This window comes from Protopterus annectens, chromosome 1.part0 (genome assembly GCF_019279795.1).
Source record: "Protopterus annectens isolate FY-2018-M chromosome 1.part0, PAN1.0, whole genome shotgun sequence".
NCBI classification, from domain to species: Eukaryota; Metazoa; Chordata; order Ceratodontiformes; family Protopteridae; genus Protopterus; species Protopterus annectens.
Window position 1 is genome coordinate 116,608,841 of NC_056725.1, and position 21,298 is coordinate 116,630,138.

Consider the following 21,298-nt stretch of genomic DNA (forward strand, 5'->3'; position numbering starts at 1 on the left):
GTGCATAAAAAGCAAGTGATTCAGGATTTTAGCTGACTGTACGTTATCCCTGTCCCTCTTACAGTGTTCAGGAGAGTAACTGTTGTATAAAGCATATTAACCAGCAGTAAGATCTGGCATAAAAACAGGCCTGAGTAACTTCCGCTGAAGAGATGTATTTGGAAAGGTCCGAGGTTTCAGGTAAAGATAAAGTAATGGAGAAGCTCTACCAAATAACTTCAATAGCCTCCTATTGCAGAAAGCTGAAACACCTTATTTCATAACCCGCATAATCAAAGACAAAACCTGATAACCAAAGTAAAGATAAAAGTAATTAAGGCTACCAGAAAAATCTCCCTTGTGCTGATTAGTTCAAATTTGAGAAACAAATTATTGTAATACCAAGAAGTCATTGTCCCAGTCACAGAAAAATATTAACTGCTGCTTCATAGTTTAATACTGACAAGAGCCTTTTTAAACATAACATTAGATTGGTAAAATGCTCTGTTAGGAAGCTTTGTATATCTATAGCCTGAGGATTAACAGTCACAGACCTTTAGATGTGTTTGCTGGTATGAACCAGAGGTTTGAGGCTATTCATGCACCATAATAGGAGCCTACCTCTGAATATCAGCTTTGGGCACAGAATAATCACTTTTGTAAATATTTTTAAATAGAAATATTGTTGTACTTATCCTCCTCTGAAATGACATACTCTTAAACCTACCTAGGGCTTAACCAATTTTTCAAAAGCTGAAAAAATACCCCCCCCGCAGGAAATTAGCATCACAGCTACTGATAATCTAGTTTCTGTACAAAAGGACATGTAGAAAATTGGGTTCCATTTAAGCATTACGGCTTTAGAAAAGGAAACAACAATGCTACACTTTACAAATACAAAAATCTCTTTTCCAGACAAAAAATACAACATATGCCTGTATTATACAAAGGAAAATCTCTTCCATATGAAAATAAAAATGTCATAAATATGCAATCAGATCAAGAATCCCATAAAACTACCGAGCAGACAAAATCATATTACAAATTATTTGTGGCTTCCTTTGAGGTGGTCAAGTGCAAATTGGATGAGGTTGCAACATGCTAATGACATCTAGATGAGTTGCAACTCACTGATTGCTTTTCTTCATAGTAAATCACTGCTGGTGGTATTTTTATTAAAACACCATTAGTGATTCAGTCTGTTTATGAGACTTTTTTCTCCATAGCTGTTAGATCATATATAAGTAAGCAGGGTATGGGGCAAAATCATCCACATGCTGCCTAGCTGATGACCAACTGCCAAATGAATTCTTAAAAATAGCGGCTCCATCTATCGCTTATCCCATCTCTATCTTAATAAATCACTCGATCTCTGAGCAATATGTACCTCACCTCTGGAAGATCTACATCATTCCTTTCCACAAGGGCAGCCCCTGTACTAATATTTCCAACTATCGCCCCATTGCCATTCTCCCTTCCATAACCAAAATACTTGAAAAATGCATTTACCAACAACTCCTAACTCATCTTACCTCCAATAACCTACTGTCCCACACCCAGCATGGTTTTAGACCTAAACATAGTACCCATCCTTTTCTGACACTATTCATCACCTTAAGAACAGTGGACTATTAGTCTCAGCTATTTGCCTTGACATGTCAAAAGCATTTGACACTGTCTCCCATCAACTCCTACTTAACAAACTTGCCACTCACAATCTCATTTCATCTGCACTTACATGATTTCTCAGCTACCTATCTAACCGAAAACAGTCCACCAAATGGGAAAATACTCTCTCTCCTCTGCTTTCAGTTTCCACTGGTGTATCCTAAGGGTCCATACTTGGACCCCTTCTCTTTATCATATTTACCAGTGATCTAAATACTGCTACCCAAATGGCAACAACTATACACTACACAGACAATACATCTGTTATCTGCTCTGCCCCCACCCACTTAGAACTTCAACACAGGACTCAAAAATCATTCCAGGAGATAGTCTTAGCTATCTAACCACCAACTCATCCTTAACCCAAATATGACTAAGCTAATCTACTTATCAAGCAGACCTACCAAGCCCCACTCTCCTTCACTCTATATTCAATCTGCAAATGGTACTAAAATTGAGTCTAAAAATTACACCAAACTCCTTGATCTAACTATAGATGACAGGCTGAAATTTGATTTTCATATTTCCCAAGGAATCAAAAAAGTCCATGCCAAATTCGGCTCTCTATACAAGGCTAGACCCTTCCTAACACACCAAGCCAGACTAGCCACAGCTAGATCCCAACTTCTAACTACCTTTCTCTACTGCTCTCACATTTTTACAAACTTGTGCAAGGCAGGCCTAAACAACCTGGATTCCTTTTATAATAAAAGAGCAAAATTTCCCTTCAACCGTCCCCATAAAACTCATCATTGTACTGTTCTCCAACAACTAAACTGGCTAGAACTCCACAACCTGATGACACTAAATCAACTTACCTTCACCCACAAAATCATTCACAACCCCAGTCACTGCCCTACCCTTTCCTCCCTGGTCCAAACTCATGTCAATACCAGGTCGCTTAGGTCTTCAGACAGACTACAGCTAAAAATAACCCGGTCCAACAATTACAATGGTGTCTCCCTCTTTTCAAACAAAACTGCTAAGGCCTGGAATGCTCTTCCCAAACATACACAAGTATGCTCTAACTTACCTTTAAAACACAAATAAAAAAATATCTCAAAACCTGGATCTGCCCTTTACTGCTCCCGGTTAATCTCCTCCCCTCCTACTACCTCCCCATTTCCTCATCCCACTACACAGCTCTTTTTTTTCCCTTTTGTCTCCTTAATGAGTTTTTCTTTAAACTCTGGGCGCAAGCACAGGTAGACTTTTTCAAGTACTGAAATTATCAATAATCTCTAATTAGAAATGTGAATGTCTCTTGAATTTTGTTTTCATGTCCTAACCTTTTAACTGCACATAATCTACATTATATTTATTATATTTCTTAGCTTACCATTGTTACCAATGTTAACTTCATACCAAAATTGTTTGCAAATGCTTTTAAACTTACTGTTTGCACGGTATTATTATGATTACTTACTGGAGTATTGTATTATTAATTTTTTATCATTAGTTTGTGGAGCTTTTCTCCCCGGGTCTCCACTGGAAATGGGCTCTTGGCCCAGTCGAACACTACCCGGTTAACAAATGTCAGTAAATAATAAATAAATAAATAATGCTGCATGCAAGGCAAGGCTAGACCACCTACAAAACTGCTTATCTTAGCATTTTTCAATGGGCTGAAGGTTAGACTGGGTGTTTGTGTCTGGCTAGAGCAAATAGAAGCATTTTTGTACTGTGCTTTATAAATTAGCATGTCCTCTTATTTCATACCTTATACAACTGCTTGGAATTATCTAGATATTACTGGAAGATGATAAATCTATATATTTGTATTTTTGTTTCTTAATGGTTACAATTGTTTCTGGTTTGGGAAAATAGAAACTAGTTAAAATGACTCAAATTACAGTTTTGGTCAACTCATTGAAAGATAATGGTCAAAAGAGTTCACTGCACTGGACACAGCTGCCTGCATGATGTGAGCCTCAGTCTCCTACAAACCTACCTCTCAAATGTCCAGATTTTTGTGGAATGTCCATATTTACACTTCATATTTTTGGTCTGTTTGTCATAAAATGTGTGGTTTTCTGGAAAATCACTGGGATGATCTGAGGACTGAACTTTCTAAATAATGACATAAATTTGAGTTTCAGACTTCATATCCTGCAGAAAAAGCATGCTAACACAAATCCTGCTATTCTAACTTCTAAGTTCATAAGAGCAATATTAAATATCTGTCCCTATTTTTGGGCCTTTGTCCTCCCATTATTTCAGGCTTTGTCCAGATTTCTTGCTCTTAAGGGTTGAGAGGTATGCCTAATAAGGAAGAAATAAGGGTATATTTGGTTACCTAGAGTTTCATATGTGATTTTTTTGCTCAGTAATATACATTTGGCATTTTGTACATTGAGATCTCTATGCATTTTTCTCCATATAATTAATGAACTAGAACTAACAACCTAGAATGAAATACAATGGTCCACAGACCATAATATTGTACAGCATTTATCTGCAATATATTACTTCTATCCTTGTCCACATAATGTCTGAATATAATATTAAGTGTGACTCAGTCTGTGAACATCTGGTTCGTACAACACTTACATTATGCATTGCTTGTGATATCACACTACCCCTAATATAACGTGTGTGATTTTTTTCAGGGAGTGTTGTGCTGATAGTATCATTTTGTTATAATATATTAAATCTCCTGACAACATATAGTGTGCACAGGGATGACAGGGTGCTGCTGTTATAGCCTTACAACGCCGTCAGTGCCACTGTAGTCCCATACTACATATGGAGTTGATTTATAATGGACAGTAATACCGTGTTGTAAATATACCAGTCATGTCCAGTTTCCACAGATATTATCAGTCAACACTGATCTGACACTACAGTGCTTACTGTGTTAATACTCTTCTCAAACACCTGCATGGGCCCTACATAGCAGCATTGATCCATTTTGGTAATATCCTGTCAGTACTGAAAATGTAGAATATTAGGGAATACCTTATTTTTGTCACCCCATTACCTCCTATGACAGTGCAGCCCCCCCCAGTAGCTAAGCAGGGCTTTAATTTTACACTAATGCAGTCATGAATTGAGCTTTGTAATAATGCAGTTATGTTAAGTTATATTAATGTGTCCTGTGCATTCTGTCAACATCCTCTCTGCATAAAAATGACACCCTACGATAGTTGCACCTGTGTGACATCACTACATTTCTGTAAGAAATGTAACAAATGCAGACACCTGTTAAACTGTTATTGTACTCTATTATATATGTACCCTGCACAAGTGATATTAAATCTGCAAACAATTATAATATTAAGAGGATTATTAATTAAACAAATTGTTCTAAAGCAGGTGAGACTTTGGGCAGGATTCACGAAGGCTTGCACGGAGTGTAAGAGACGTGTAACACTCCATGCAAGCCTCGCGATCCAGGAACAGCCCTAAACTCCGTGTAAGAGACCAGCTAAAACGTCTCTTACACGGACTGGGCGTGGACATGCTAAATACCTCCCTTGCAGCCGAAAGGTATGCAAATGAGGTATATTAGCGATCCACGAAGCAGAAACCAGCCCGTGTAAGAGACGTTTTAGCTGCAGAAATGTACTCAGTTGACAACTGAGTACGTTTCTGCAAAATTCACAATGGAGCCATGTCAGCTCCAAATAAAGGGTGCATATGTGTCAGGCAGCATGCCAATGGCCAAATATGTGGCCATTGGCAAGGTAACCCGATGCAAAAATAAGAAAAATATAATTTTTTTTTTCGGCGATCGCCGACGTTTAAACCCAGTGCAGCCCCGCACAAACAGGCTGCGCTGTATAAAACATAAAAATGAAGGTTATAAACCCACAAATGTGGGTTTTATGCAATACATGGAATGACAATGCAGGGACCAGCAGACCAAAAACAACATGGCCACCGTGTAGTGGTTGCTAAGGGGGGAAGCTGAGTGTAAGACATGTAACTAAGCATTAGTAGGCAATCTCATGTAAATGAGGGTTAGGATACTGAATCTCACAGTCACATAGCAAATGAGCACAGTCTGAGTAGTGTAAGAGATATATAAGGGGGAGGAATAGAGTAGGAGATAGGTGACATCACAGGGGGGAATGGTAGAAAGAAATGCAGTTCATTGGAGGTCAGTGTAACATGACAGATGACAGACACAGATCAGGGAAAGAGGAGTGCCACAAGATAAGTCTGGGAAAGTCAAGAAATGGAAGGTGTACACTGTTACTTACACTAAAGTTTCTTGCTGGGCGTGCATGCTCACGTGTGCGCGCCATGAAGCGTGAGTAGGGCAGTGTGCGTGCGTGTAAGGCAGACAGAGCATGTAGGAGCCTGTTGGCAGACCTGTAACACTGTTTGCGCTGGTGTGCGCGCGTTTTAACCCGAATAAGATGATTGTAAACCGTGTAAGCATGTGTGCGTGCGTGTAAGCCACTGTGAGCGTGTTTCTGCTGGTATGCACGCTGCTCCCCCCTGAGGAAACAGAAAGGAAAAAGGAAGCAACAGAATTAGTAGGAAGCTAGCAGGGAATACTGCTGGAGCTAGCAGGTGAAAACAATTAGAAGCAGGCAATTACACAGGCAGAATAGTAGTCCAGCCCAGCACTTAAAACTCTGCAAACAGCAGTGCAGGATGTTTCTCTCAAGAGACACTGCAAGACAGGAGTAAGCTAATAGAAGTGAAAACTGAAAAAGCTTCACTCAGAGCAGAAATGTTAGGGGCTGCCATAGCTGTCATAATGAGACATAGGCGACTTGCTGAGGGTGGTGACAATGCAGATGGTGCCAGACAACCCACAGTGAGGAGACGGAGAAGAGTGTACAGGCCCAGGGTCACCTACCACGGGTTACATGAGCTGGAGATAGTAGAGCTATAGAGTGGACAGAGAGCTCCTGCAGCAAATAGTTGAGCTGTGCAGGCCACGCCTCACACACAGAACCAACAGAGGTGAACCCATCCCAGTGGAAACCAAGGTATGTGTTGGCCTAAGAATACTAGCAACAGGTACCTTCCAGAGACCAACTGGTGATATGATGGGGATATCACAGGCATCAGCCTCCAGGGTACTGCACCAGTTCCTGGATGCCATGTCAGCACATGTCGGTGATCATGTATATTTCCCCAATGCCCGTGAGGTATTGGCCAGCAATATGCGTCTCTTCCAGCAAATAGCGGAATACCCTGAGGTAGTGGGTGCAATAGACTGCACGCACATATGCATCAAAGCACCAGCCGGTGAGCAGGGTAGGGCCTACATTAACCGCAAGGGCTTCCCCTCCATCAACTGCCAGGTCATGTGTGATGCCCAGGGCATAATAATGAATGTGTGTGCTGGCTGCCCTGGGAGTTACCATGATTCCCACATCTGGCATTTGACGCAGCTGTACCAGACATTTGCCAATGGGGACATGCCACACGGACACCTAGTGGGGGATGCAGGTTATGCACTGGAGCCGTGGCTGATGACACCCATCAGAAACGCACACACACCTGAACAGGAATGCCATAATGAGGCACATGCACAAACACGTAATTTAATAGAGCGTGTGTTTGGGATGCTCAAGTCATGGTTTCGGTGTCTGGACACATCTGGTGGAGCCTTGCAGTACACACCAACTACATGTACCCAAATTGTCATGGTATGTGCTATGCTATATAATATGATCTTGCGAAAACAGCTGCAGCAGGACCAGCATAGGGCTGGGCCAAACAGCCCCCCACCATTGCCAAGGCCATCACAGGCAGAGCGTGACTCAGAGGAGCAACAACCTGAGCCTGCCCCAGTAGGCAGAAGGAGGCGTGCCCAGTATGCCCTGGCCTTGGCAAAGAGGCAACGCATAGCACATACACTGGCTCAGTAGGAACCCTGGGAATGATACCCCCTCTGACTCACTCATATAATAACAGGGATGCCTAAACTGACATGACCTGCTCACAAACATGTACAGGGAGGGTAATATTCGCATCCGACAGAGGCAGCCCTGCAGCACCACCTGAGGCATGAATGCCATGTGTTAAGTAATGTAACACCATGTATTATATGCACACCTGAGGACCCTGACTAACATCCACCCTCACCAAGCATGAAGCCACAAAATAACGATGGGATGATAAATAGCAATAACTGGCTGAAGTAATGCAGGTAGTCAAAGGGGAGCCAATGTGTTCCAGCCTGGGAAGACATGCGGAGCATGACATGATGCACCACCTGCTAGGGGTGGCGTGCACCTATCAGTCCAGGCCCCATGGATACTGGCAAAGGCTGGCAGTACCCACAGCATGCCCTGAATAGGTAAGTCTCAAAACACAAACCCACCTTCATAGGTACCACAAGGGATAGGAACCTAGATGTAATGCTACCCAATGCCAGAAGTCTAAACAGCAAGATTGTGCAGTGTAAACGCACACAGTATGGAGAATGTAGATATCAGTCCTGTAATAGAAAACTGGGTCAAGGCCCACATCAGCACCCTAACACTACCAGGTCACTCCTCATACTGTGCTGTACAGCCAGAAAACATGGAACAAGCTACAAAAGGAGGGTGACTAGCAATAAATGTCAAGGATAACCACACCCCCATGTTGGTACCACAACAAGAAGCAGCATTGAATAGCCATGGTCAAATACCAATGGCTAAAACTGCCTCCCAGTATATAGCCTGCTGCACACTACTGTCCTAATACCAGGAACTGCACCTGGCCTATGTTGGAATACATGAATATATCAAGCCCCCCAAACCACATTATAATGCTTGACTGAAAATACTCAGACATACACCGGGAGCATTATACTAGCACCAACACAGTCAGAGAAAAGTTCCCAGAATCCATAAACCAAAATGCCCAGGAACAACATAGCACTCCCACAAGAGGGGTAAGCATACTGGATGTGATAATCAGCAACATGTGTACTGGATGGCAAGATGAGAAGTGTATCCCTCACTGGTAAGACCAGACCATAGAGTAATCACACTGGATATACACATCCCAACCCCAGTCCCTGGCCAGAATACTACAGTGAAAAACATGTGTAAAGCATAGATTGCACCCCTCCAAACCGATGTGGAATCCACGAAAGGCCCTGTGCAAGTGCAGAATATGGGACACACCGCAGAGCATGTTATACAGGCATTGCATGAACACAGCCAGGAATGCTTGGAGTATGCAATCACAAATAACAACAAGACACAATGCCATACACGCAGGCTTCTGGCATGCTGGACTCCAGCCATTACCAAACCATGCAAGAGAATGAGGAAGCTACCACATGATAGAGCAAACATAAAAAGGGAAGTAATCACTGATCAGTAGTATGGCAATAACATATGTCCACACATACAATCCACTAAGGCCAGCCACAACAAGTAGAATCTGTGAATCCAGAGGCAATGTGACACCTGTCCCAAGTACACAGACAACCACAACTCCCCCCAATAAATACAAATATATGTGATAGATGCAACCATGTATCCAAACTGGAGGCTGAGCTCCCCCAACTCAGTACTGTCAAAACTAGTCAGGAGGAGAAGGTAACCACATACACCACAAACCCAGTCCCACATAGACCTACCACAACTGTAAACCAAACACATAAACACAGAAAAACATTCCCGGAGGCCCTAATTGCAAACACACCACATCAACAGAAGCCTCCAAAGCAGATCCCAAGCAACCACAACCTCCAAACATAGCACATGCAACACATAGTACACAAAGCTGGTGTGCCAAACAGTCACAGGCCAGAAGGAGAAACAACATGCCTGATACAGTTGTAATAGGTGTCTGTATAGGCAGACACACTGCTGTCCCACTCACCAGACTGAACAAGGGAAAGGGTACAGTAAGCTGCCTGTAGGCTGCCACAATATGCCACATAACACAAGTATGCAGGTCACCCCAAAGCAAGCAGAAATATGATGCACTCAATGTCCATGCTGGTGTGAATGACCTGAGATGTACCTCCCTGGACTACATGAAAAGAGACATGGATGAGCTCTCTGAGTATGTACCCCAGGCCGGTATGACACTGGCCGTGTGCAGCATCCAACCCTCACCAAGAATGATGCCACAGTACAAACACAGAATGATCATCTTTAACAGGTGGCACAGTTACAGCTGTCAGTCCAAGAGGGTCTAATGTCTGTCTGCTTGAGATGTCATGCATGACAAGCCATGCTGCTGTTCCAGGGATGGCTTGCACCTGTTACCCCTGTGCGTCTGGATACTGGATAAGGCCTTTGCCACCTCCATAGAGCCGTATGTAGGCAAGGCCAAAAGGACTACCCACCACCCTAGAAAACATAAGTGGTAAGAAACATAAGGGTAATGCTGACCAATGCCAGATGTGTAAACTGCAATATGCATGCCCCTGAGGCACTTCCCAGTATGGAGAACATCGATGTCTGTGCAGTGACAGAAGCCTGCTGCAAGCCTAGTGATAGCACACCAGCACTACCAGGTTATACCACATATCATGCGTTATGGCCCCAACACCTGGACCAAAACATCAAAGGAGGGGGAGTATCCATATGCAGCACAGACACCCATATGGCCAGGTAACTGACAATGCACAAAGCAGTGGAGACCACCCATGTGCACCTAAGTGTAGTCAAAACAGCTGTACAGTCTGTAGCATGTGACAGACCACACTCTCACACACAAGAACTCCACCCAGACATCCTGAAGACACTGGACAGAATGAATGTCCCACCAAATACCAGACAAGGTACTCACAAATTACCACATAGGTGGTAAACCATTATGTATGCAAGGAGTAATCAGGGACCTAGGGACACAAGTCGACAGTAATCTGTCATGTGACACACACAATGCCAATGTGGCTAGGAAGATTGTCGATATTGGACACCGTATCATGAAAGGATTCACATCTACATCAACAGAGGTCACTGTGCCTCTGTACTGTTCCCTTATCACACCCATAATCTAGTACAATGACTCATATGGGATGTACTGTATGTGACACCTGCAGCGGTTCGGAAGACCTCAAAGGTACCTCACTAAGAGGATAAAGGGTGTCAAATATATGTCATATGCTGCCTGGCTGTAGACACCCCAGCTGAATGCAGTCACAGACTGCCTACACAGAGGCATTGTATGTCTGTTGTACAAGGCCATGTCCAACACAGGAGTAATGGACATGCTCCACCACAGGAAATCAAAGCCATTGGAGCTGTGACAGTGACAGATGTCAGCCTCAACACATAATGAAATAGGATGTGCTGGAGGGACAGATACATAACCCAGAGGCAACCCACACCCAGAAACAGGATCCCAATCCATGTTAGGCAGAGCCCCTCACTGACACCCCTCAACAGGAATATTGCCAAGTGGATGGATGATTGTACATGTATACTGGGGGTCTTCACTGTGTCACGACCAGACAGAGGCACAGTAAAAAAAATCATAAATGGCCATAATAGTCACATAGCAAGGGGCAGCGAAAGACACACACACTCTGGCTTGGCTTACTAATGCCCTAGGGTGGATAGCCTAGTATGAACCCATGAACCTATAAGATACAAATTGTACAGGACACTAAGGATAATCACAAGGCTTACTTAACTGATGGTAGGAACCATGTTGGGAATCCACAGATATGCTCCGAATCACACAGATATTACAAACAACATACCAAACACACACACATATTGCCAACATACGACCTGACAGGTGCAGTGCAAACCCCCCCCCCCCAGAATGCAAAATATTTATCCCAGCAGACTGCTGGTCCCCTGACATTACAGATGCTGAGGTAACAGCCATCATCTGCAAAGCAAAACACACAGCAGCAAAGGTATGTGATGGTGTCCTGGGCTGAGGCCAACATGGACTCCAAGAATAATGGAATGTCAAATCACACTACTGCCCAATGTCAGCCTTACCACAGGATATGTACCCAAAGAGCAGTGTACAACAACAGTGGTCCTTCACAACAAAGGTGTTGCCTGAATGGATACTGCAAACTACCACCCCAGGATCCTGACAAGCTTGGTCTGCATAGCTATGGAAAGGATCAGTATGTACCGCAGACATAAAGCTATCGTGGACCTACTGATACTGGACCCTACACAGTGTGGCTGTCGTAACTGCAGATCCTGCCCCTAAACATGTTTGACCCATTTGAAGCAGTCATTAAGGTAATTGATGAGGGCAATGTGGTCCACACAGCGTAGCTGGACCGTGCATATGCTTCTAGACAATACCCTACGAGTTCAGTATGGATATGTTCACCAGCTTAAATATATACCTCTATGTCAGTAGAGGGGTTGCAAACCAGACCGAGGACAGAACTGACATGGTCAGACATGCTGCATCCATGTCATACTACAAAGCAGATATGAGTGGCATCCCACAAGGCTTGGTCCTGGGCCCCCCCCCGTTCTGTATATATGTCCCATAGGTATAGGCCAACATGGAAGGACTGTGACTGAACATGTATGCAGAGGAGTACAAACAGCCCACCATATCCGACCCCCAGCTGACACAAGCAACCCACAAAAGGGCCACCTACAAACAGACAACTGGAGCCATAGCCATGTCAGCAAGCTAATTGCAGAACTGTGGATAGACAACCACCGTGGATATACAGTAAGTGCCCACAAATTACCACACAGGTGCTAACCCATTACGTACCTAACATGTAATGAGAGACCTGGGGACACAAGGTGATAGATATCCTGCACTGGACAAACATGTGGCTGTAGTGTTCAGAGAAACATAACATATACCCACCCAATCATGAAGGTTGTCAGATGTAGATAAGGGAGGTCACTGTGGCTCTGCAGTCATCCTTCATCAGTGTCACAATTGACTACAATAGCCCCTGTGGGATATACCTCAGCAGACACCTCCATCAACTGTAAAGTCCACAACAGTACCCCACCAGGAGTAGCAAAGAGCATGAACAGATGCCATGTGTTGCCTGAGTAAACAAACTGCAGCCCCACACACTGCCATACTGCCCAGCTACAGGCAAGCTGTGCCTGATGTATGAAGCCATGTCCAACCTGGAATCAATGAACATGCTGCACCTTGTACAATCTGAATGGCAGTGAACTATGCACATGAGAGACCTGAACCCCAGCACTGACATACATAGGACAAGCTGTACAGAATGATACATAACACAGAAGGCACCCCCACTCTTGAGTAGACTCCCGGTACAGGTTAGCCAGAGAGTCACCTATCGACACCCCTCAAGAGGAATCCCAATGAGTGGATGGGAGATGGTAGGTTAACCCTGGGTATCACTGTTATGTCAGAGGTAGACGGAGGCACAGTATACCAACCATGACATATGTCATGGCAAACTCCAGTTACAATGTGTGTCAAAAGACAAACACACCCTGTGACTAGCATCAGAAATGGCCTAGGGAACATCGCTAGTGTTTGCCAATGTCCACCTATGTTGTGGAATACACTACCAATGTTGGACGAGCCTGGTGTAGGTAGTCCATATCTGAACATAATGCAACATGGTCATATGTGCACAACTGGCCCCCACACAGTCTGTTGTGCACACTATGAAGATGTCAAGCAGTGATAGGACTAAAGCCCAGGATGCTGTCCACCACAGTAAAAGTACTGAACCAGTACACTATACGGTACTACAGTGTTAGGTCATTATGAAAGTATGTTGACAACTGTCTGCAAAGTATCCCATGCAAGCCCTGCAGGCACAGTATAATCCCTGTTGTGGCAGACACGAAGCAGTTGGCCAGTTAGTACACAACATGACACCCAACACACAACCATAAACGTGAGATATTGTTGAAGTTCACACACACCCAAATATGTGGTGGACTTCAGAGTGTAACATATGGAAAGCTCACACTGGGCATGCTTGCACACTTTGATAAATGAGGCATATGTCAGACAACATGCCATTGAAAGGCTGAACTGGGCATGCTCACACACTTAGGCCATATCTTCGTTTAGCAGTTGGCCACACATATCTGATATTTGTACATGTCATTCCAGGAACCAACCACAACATAGCAATCTGCCCAGTGCACACAGTAAATGACTACAGAGACATAAGTGATATAGTGGATCACCGTCATATGCAAACATCTTCCACAGATACACAAGTTGGTCATAGGAACAGGGAATGCTATGGCAATAAAGACCTGTAAACAGTAGAACAGCACAACAAATATTGTGCATCTGACAATTGAACATATGGGTGTAGAGGTCAATACTAGGCTTGTTGCTCGAGGGAATGACAGCTCAGCCAGAGTGTGCTTGGCATCTGCATCCCCAGTACAGTAGGCTACTGTGCCACTGTAAAGTAGGTCACATAAGGCAACGTGTGAGACTAGTGAGCTGTGCCTCTGTCAAGCAGGGGCACAGTGGAGATCCCAGGGTTTGAATGTGCTAAGCCACAGCCATGTTGTTGGTGTGTGCTGGAAGAGGGTTGCAGAGGATCCCTAACAGTAAGTGGACGTCAATAACAGACTGAGGGGAGCCCTATCTGCATTGTCTGGACAATTCCACTGTCAACACTGTGTTGTGATGATTATGTGGGAATGAAGTGTCGTGCCGGAACTGTTCACAGATGTCCTCCCTCTGTGGGCTACAGCTCTGCAATGTATTAGCTCACTCTGTCTGTTGGACGGCTCATATATTGCTGGAGTACACCTGACAGGTGTCTTGTTGTGGAGTAGTCATGGGTATATGTGGGATAGCATGATCAATGCAAACCGTACACATGCTCATAGAATGCAATTGGCAAGGATTATGCTGAGTGGCCAGTATAGTCCCCCAGCATGGGGCCTTTGAAGTCGGCCACCCCAGTCTTCACAAGTGTAGAGTCTGCTTGTGCTAAATACAGTTTGTGTGCAGTGACAACCTTGCCTGGGGGTGGGTATGGGATATGGATGTCCAGGGAAAGGTGGGTATGGTCAGATATCAACAATGGTGGTCTACCTCTGGTGTGGAACAGTGAGTACCCATGTTGCAGATGGACATGTGGCTGTGGTGTGTGGTTCTGCCATAGCACATGGACCCACAAATTGTAGTGGCTGTAGGGTAAAGTGGTAGAGGCCTGAGTAGTTCTCACACACAATATGCCTGTACCTGATGTTAACAACTGGAATGGTGTATGTGAACACCTGCATATCCCGGCACTGTTCCCAGGGAAGCTAAGTGTGTGTCCTGGATGTGGGTGTGGTGTTCTGGACTGGTTGTGTTGTGTGTTACAGGTCCTGTGGTCACGAAGCATGGTATAGAACATAACCTGCCAGTGCAATGTGCATATCTGACCCTGACGTAGGTGGCTGCAAATGCATATATATGCCATCCCCCACCTGACAGGTAGTACTAGATGTACATAACTCTGTAGAAATAAAGATGTCAGCACCCTATAAATACTGCAGGTGCAGACCAGATGCCCAGTAATTCGGTTAGCGCGCTCTGCTAATGCATCTCACTCAAGTGTCATAATATAGGTAGGTAGGAGTTCGAACCATGCAATTGCTCAGTGTGTGTGTGTGTGTGTGTGTGTGTGTGTGTGTGTGTGTGTGTGTGTGTGTGTGTGTGTGTAAGATGTCCCTCTACAGGATGCACATTCCCCTATCTCAGCACGGATTATGTCAGCACCCTATAAGTACAGCAGGAGAAGGGAAACCTCCCAGTAATTCGAATAGTGCGCTCTGCTAATGCGTCTGTCACGAGTGTCATAACATAGTTAGGTAGGGGTTTGAATCCTGCAACTGCCCAGTGTGTGTGGAGGGGGGTTAGTGTGTGTGTGAGGGAAATGTCCCTTTTGGCAACTGTGAAAGCACTCTACAGGATGCACATTCCCCTATCTCAGCACGGATGATGTCAGTACAGCAGGAGAAGGGAAACCTCCCAGTAATTCGAATAGCGCACTCCGCTAATGCATTTCTCTCAAGTGTCATAATATAGTTAGGTAGGAGTTTGAAACCTGCCAATGGCAAGTGTGTGTGTTTGGATGTGGGGAGTTTGTGTGTGTGCAATTCTGTATGAAAAACATGTGCTTTTTTGCAATCAGGAGATCACACTACATGATGCACATTACCCTTTCCAAACAGTGATGATATCAGCACCCTAAACATACAGCTGGAGAAGAAACACCTATCAGAAATCCGAATAGCGCAGTCTGCTACAATGTCACTCTCAAGTGTCATAACATAGTTAGGTAGGGGTTTGAAACCTGCAAGTGTGTGTATGTTTGGATGTGGGGAGTTTGTGTGTGTGCAATTCTGTATGAAAAACATGCTAGTTTTGGCAATCAGGAGATCACACTACCTGATGCACATTACCCTTTCAAAACACTGATGATGTCAGCACCCTATAAGTACAGCCAGAGAAGAGGAACCTCCTAGTAATCCGAATAGTGCGTCTCTCTCACATGTCGTGACTTAGTTAGGTAGGGGTATGAATCCTGCAAATGGCAAGTGTGTGTGTGGGGGTAGTAGGGTGTGTGTAAATGCAAGTGTGAAAGAACAGATCCTTTTGGCAAATACGACAATACACCAGATGCTGCATATTCCCCCAGTAAACACAGGGGATGTCACCACACTATCAGCACAGCCAAACAGGGCTAGTTGGCCAGTAATGCCAATAGTGCGCTCTGCTACTGGGTCTATTACCATTGTCAGAGTACAGATAGGTATGTTTTGGTAACCCACAACTGCCATGTGTGGTTGTGTCACACATTATGACCTTGTGTGGGTCTTTGTGCATAACAATGCATGCCATTGCCTAAACCAGCAATGGCAATGCACACATGATGTATGTGTGTGACACATACACATAAATACCTGTGACCTGCAGTAGTTACCATGTCTGACACATGCCTCGAGTGGATAAATGGTATTTGCAATGCATAACAATATGACTGTCTTACTGTGCAGGGGCCGCATGCGGTATGTGTCTATACAGTGTGGGTGTATACGGTAAAATACCTACAGCAGGGGATACACATCTGGTCTGGGCCATATAATCTACATGTAGTCAATGTACAGGTGCTGCATGTTCCCACCTGTTGTGGGAGTGGTAACATGTCATTCCACAGCAATTCAGTGACCACATGCTGGGAACCCTTCAACTAGTGTGTTGTAGCTACAGTAATGCTCACGCACAATGTTTGGCTGGATGCAGTCCAGCCATATAAAGACAGTTCTTGAGACTTGCATATTGCCAGTGTTGTTATGGAGGATAGGTGGGTTTCCTGTGTATGGGAGGGTTGTGTGTGCCAGGCTATGAAGCAGTCCGACACACTGTTAGCTGCACATGAATAGGCCCTGATGCTTTGTGCTGTGCCAACAACCTGGAGGTGTGTGTATCTGTGGTGCCTTGGGATACCACCCCCCTGTCCAGTGTTACATGTGTAGGGGACGACAGGCATGGTATGAATTATAACCTGGCAGTGATGGGTTGCACCTGTGAGCCATGAATCAGAACTCTGGTACTGCACAGACATTGCAGTTCACCGTGCTGAGGATAGTGTCCAGTACATGCATCTTGTGTTGTACACTGCTGGTGTTGTGTAGCATCACTGTTAGTGTCCTATCCTGTGTGATACCCACGGAGGTGGCTATGTAATCCGTTTCCTGCAGCATAAGGCAGTATGTGTGTATCAAGGGGCTTTGGCAATATACATTGGGCCATGGGTGTCACGTGCAAGCTGCCCCTCGCACATCATTGTGGCTTCCCTAGCATGTAAGCACACGTTGACAGCCAGTCGATACCCTATGAATGACATTGGAGACTGAGCAGAATGTAGACATAGAACACCCTTCCTACATATAGTGGTAGCATACCTGGTGAGGGTATGATGGCAACCAAGATCAGGCTCATACTGGCCCATGCCACATGCTGAGAGATCCCTTCTATGTTCCCTATCATGTAGTCCAGGGAGGTATGTCTCAGGTCATCCATAGTGGCATGGTCAATGACTGAGTCATATGTGTCCATGCCTCTGACTGACCTGTATGCATGTGTTTTGTGGTGGACCATAGTGCCCCAGAGGCATATCACTGTGACCTTCACCATGTACAGCCTGTTGAGCGGGACCCCACTGCAGCGGCCAAGAGAGGTACCTGACACATCTGTAGGAGGTGTGTTGTGTAGCCCTACAAGCTGTGAGTGTGTGGCACATGGGATGTGTGTGCCATGTGTGGCATGTGCTCTGATCCGACGTAACATATGCCTGTGTGCCAGCTGTGGAGGTGTGTGATGCTCAGGCAGGATGCTATTCTGAGTCCCCACATATGCCCCAGTGTGTTCAGCTGGCTGTCAGTGCATGTCTATGTCTGACTGGTATTGTAGTCACTGTAGTATGACATGCCACCTGACAGGATATGGCATTACTGGGTTCAGAGTGCTCAGTCCCCAGATTGGCTATGTGGTGGCATCCCACACATGTGTTGTACATTCCTGGCCAAGGGTGATGGTTGACTGCATACATGTGGCAGCTGTGACATTGCCACATGACTCACATAAACCACAACTGGACCATAGAGGTGATTCACGGGTTACCTTTGCACATGCTACCCTGGTAGTGTGATTGCCATGGTGAGTACCAACACATAGGGCCAATGGGGAACAACATACTGAAGGTGTGTATGTGTGGGTGTACTGCTACTGTTTCACAGCACTGGCATATATGACTGCACACGTGGGTAAATGCCAGGTAAGACATGTGCAATGTGTCACAGGCAATGTACATGCGAACAGGACAGACAGTGACGTTCTGTCATGTGTAAACTTGACATACGCATCGTACGCTATGCAGATGTCACTAGGAGTCCACAGAAGCACTGTAACTCTGCATTGCAGATGGAAGCAGTGTTCCAGGGAACCCCAAGCGAACATGCATGCAAACAAAGCTACAGTAAGCAGGGCTGGAAGTAGTCCATTGTACAACAAAGAAGGGGTAACACTAACAGTAGGTAACAGTGCAAATATGTAGGCACTATCAACATGTACCCAGGAATGCACAGCGCAGATGCCCATGGTAGAAATGATATTATGTCATAGTTAATTGTGATTTGGATTACATTGGTACTGCACACATATCAACAGGCGCAAACATCCACATTGCATACTCGTTGTGGGCAACTTGCCACCATTACTGTACATGTCCATCATTGGATATCACTACTTGCATTAGCTTCCCCCCTGTGCTACCCATGTATGTGGCTATCTGTTGACATCCTTACCACCGGTATGCAATTATGTGCAGCTGTTATACTTTGGTACGTACTATGGGTGCAGATAACAATTCAGGACAGTCATACGGTTACTGCATCAGGCATGCTGGGATATACACACAGTCATATCAGCACACTGTACTGTTACCAACATGATACTACTAATACACTTCTATGTAGTCACCCTGTGCATCAGCAACATGTTTACCTGTTCCTGCACTGATGTTGGAGATTGCAGGAGGTGGCACAGTTTCATCATATGCACAGGGTGTGAATTAGGTATGCCTGAGTCTGCCACTGATACCACCAATTGACATGTGTGTGTATGTGTGTTGGTGAGGGACAGCAGTACAGGATGGGGCACTGTTGGTGCAGTGTGTGCATGTATGTGGTAGCCCTAGGTGTTAACATTTCGCATGTGTGTATGCACGCACACAGTTCCACCTCATGGCTGCCATATACAGGGGTTTGTGGACAGCCACAGACTGCACCTGGCAGGTCATACAGATCAGTGTCTGTGGACATGGACACGGTACCTGTGCCTGGCAGGGGTGCTACGGACCATATCCGGTACTAATCCAGACTGGGTACTGTCATCAGAAGCGGGAGTGTGTTGACTGGACACAGGTCCCTGTTGGGACTGTCCAGAGCCACGTGCACGTGGTCTCCTGGGGTGTTCCGATGACAGCACAGACCCAGCATTGCTGGGGCTGCTGCTGGCACTATGGGGGCGTGCGTGGGCCTGTTGTCATCCATGCCGACTGCCAGCTGCTGCTGTTGCTGGCATATGGCCACGTCGACGCCACAACCGCCCACCATTGCCCTGGCTCATGGACATTTGGTTGTGGAACTGCTGTAATATGTCCCCACAATGTCTGTCTATGACATCGGTGAAATTACGGATAGCATCCGCGATGTCACGCATACTGTCAGTCATGGCTGTGCGACATGCTTTCAGCTCCCTCAGACCCTTTCTGGTGTACCTTTCCATATGCGACTGTGCCTGCATGACAGCCTGAAACATAGCTGAGGTTGACAGACCTCTTTGGGCACGTCTGCCAGAGGCAGTACGCCCATGGATGCTCCCACGAGAACCCATGGGCAACTGTCTTTGTGGTACCATCGCAGGACCCTGCCCATGGCTGCTGTGTGGGGAAGCATGTGCCACAGATACCACATTACCCTGGTCAATGCCCACTATATCCTGTCCATCACCTAGGGACAATGGTGACAAAGGATGTACTGGCAGGATGACTGTGCGCAATGATGGGGTTGACAGCTGTGTACTGTCAATTGGCTGACCAATGGCGGACCCTGACACACCTTCCTGTACCATTACACAGATATCATCATTACCAGTACCTGTGGCACCAGATTCAGGTTCCCTGCTGCAGGACACCAGAGCAGCACCAGAACCTGTGGGAGGAAGACAGGAAACACAGTTTACAGTGTCCACACAATGTTACGAGTGATGCACTTATGCACACATGCACACATGCACACGTGGACACATGCACACATGCACACATGCACACATGCACACATGGACACAGGCACACATGCACACATGCACACGTGGACACATGCCCACATGCACACATGCACACATGGACACATGCACACATGCACACATGCACACATGCACACAGGCACACATGCACACATGCACACGTGGACACATGCACACATGCACACATGCACACATGCACACATGCACACGTGGACACAGGCACACAAGCACACATGCACACATGCAAACATGGACAAAGGCACACATGCACACATGCACACATGCACACGTGGACACAGGCACACCTGCACACATGCACACCCCGCAGTATACACACAGAGCACTACTGAGTTACACTAGTATTACTAGCACTATCAGGACTATTATAGGTATTGTTAAACACACTCACCAGCATGGATGGCCTGCCTTGCTGTAACACCGGAGGGACCTGCAGAAATGAGGAGATTAATGTCAGTGGGCACAACTGTGCCGTTGATACTGCATATGATACAGTGCAGCAGTACACCAGTTGCCTTTCACATGTCAGCTGCTGATTTTGCCAATATCACACATGCACAATTACATACTATGTTGACAGCTACAAACCACGGACACACCTTACACATGCATAAACTAACAGTGTACAGAACAGTCAAGTGTACATATGACATATTACCTGCACGCTCCATGTCGTGCTGCTGTGTGGATCCAGCCTCCATCATGATGCAGGTGTATTGCTGTTGCTGTTCCGGGGCTGGAGCCACAACACTTAGGAGTAGCCCCTCCAGTCTGGTGAGGGGGGGATGTGTGGCCACCCCACCTCCTGTGGCTACCTGTTGCCTGTGGATAAACGACGCACGCTGACGGACATTTCTGATTAAATCACTGCAGTGATGTTGTACCTGCTCATATGTCCTATTATGCGTGCCAATGTCATTTACCCTACGGACAAGGTCTTGCCACAGTG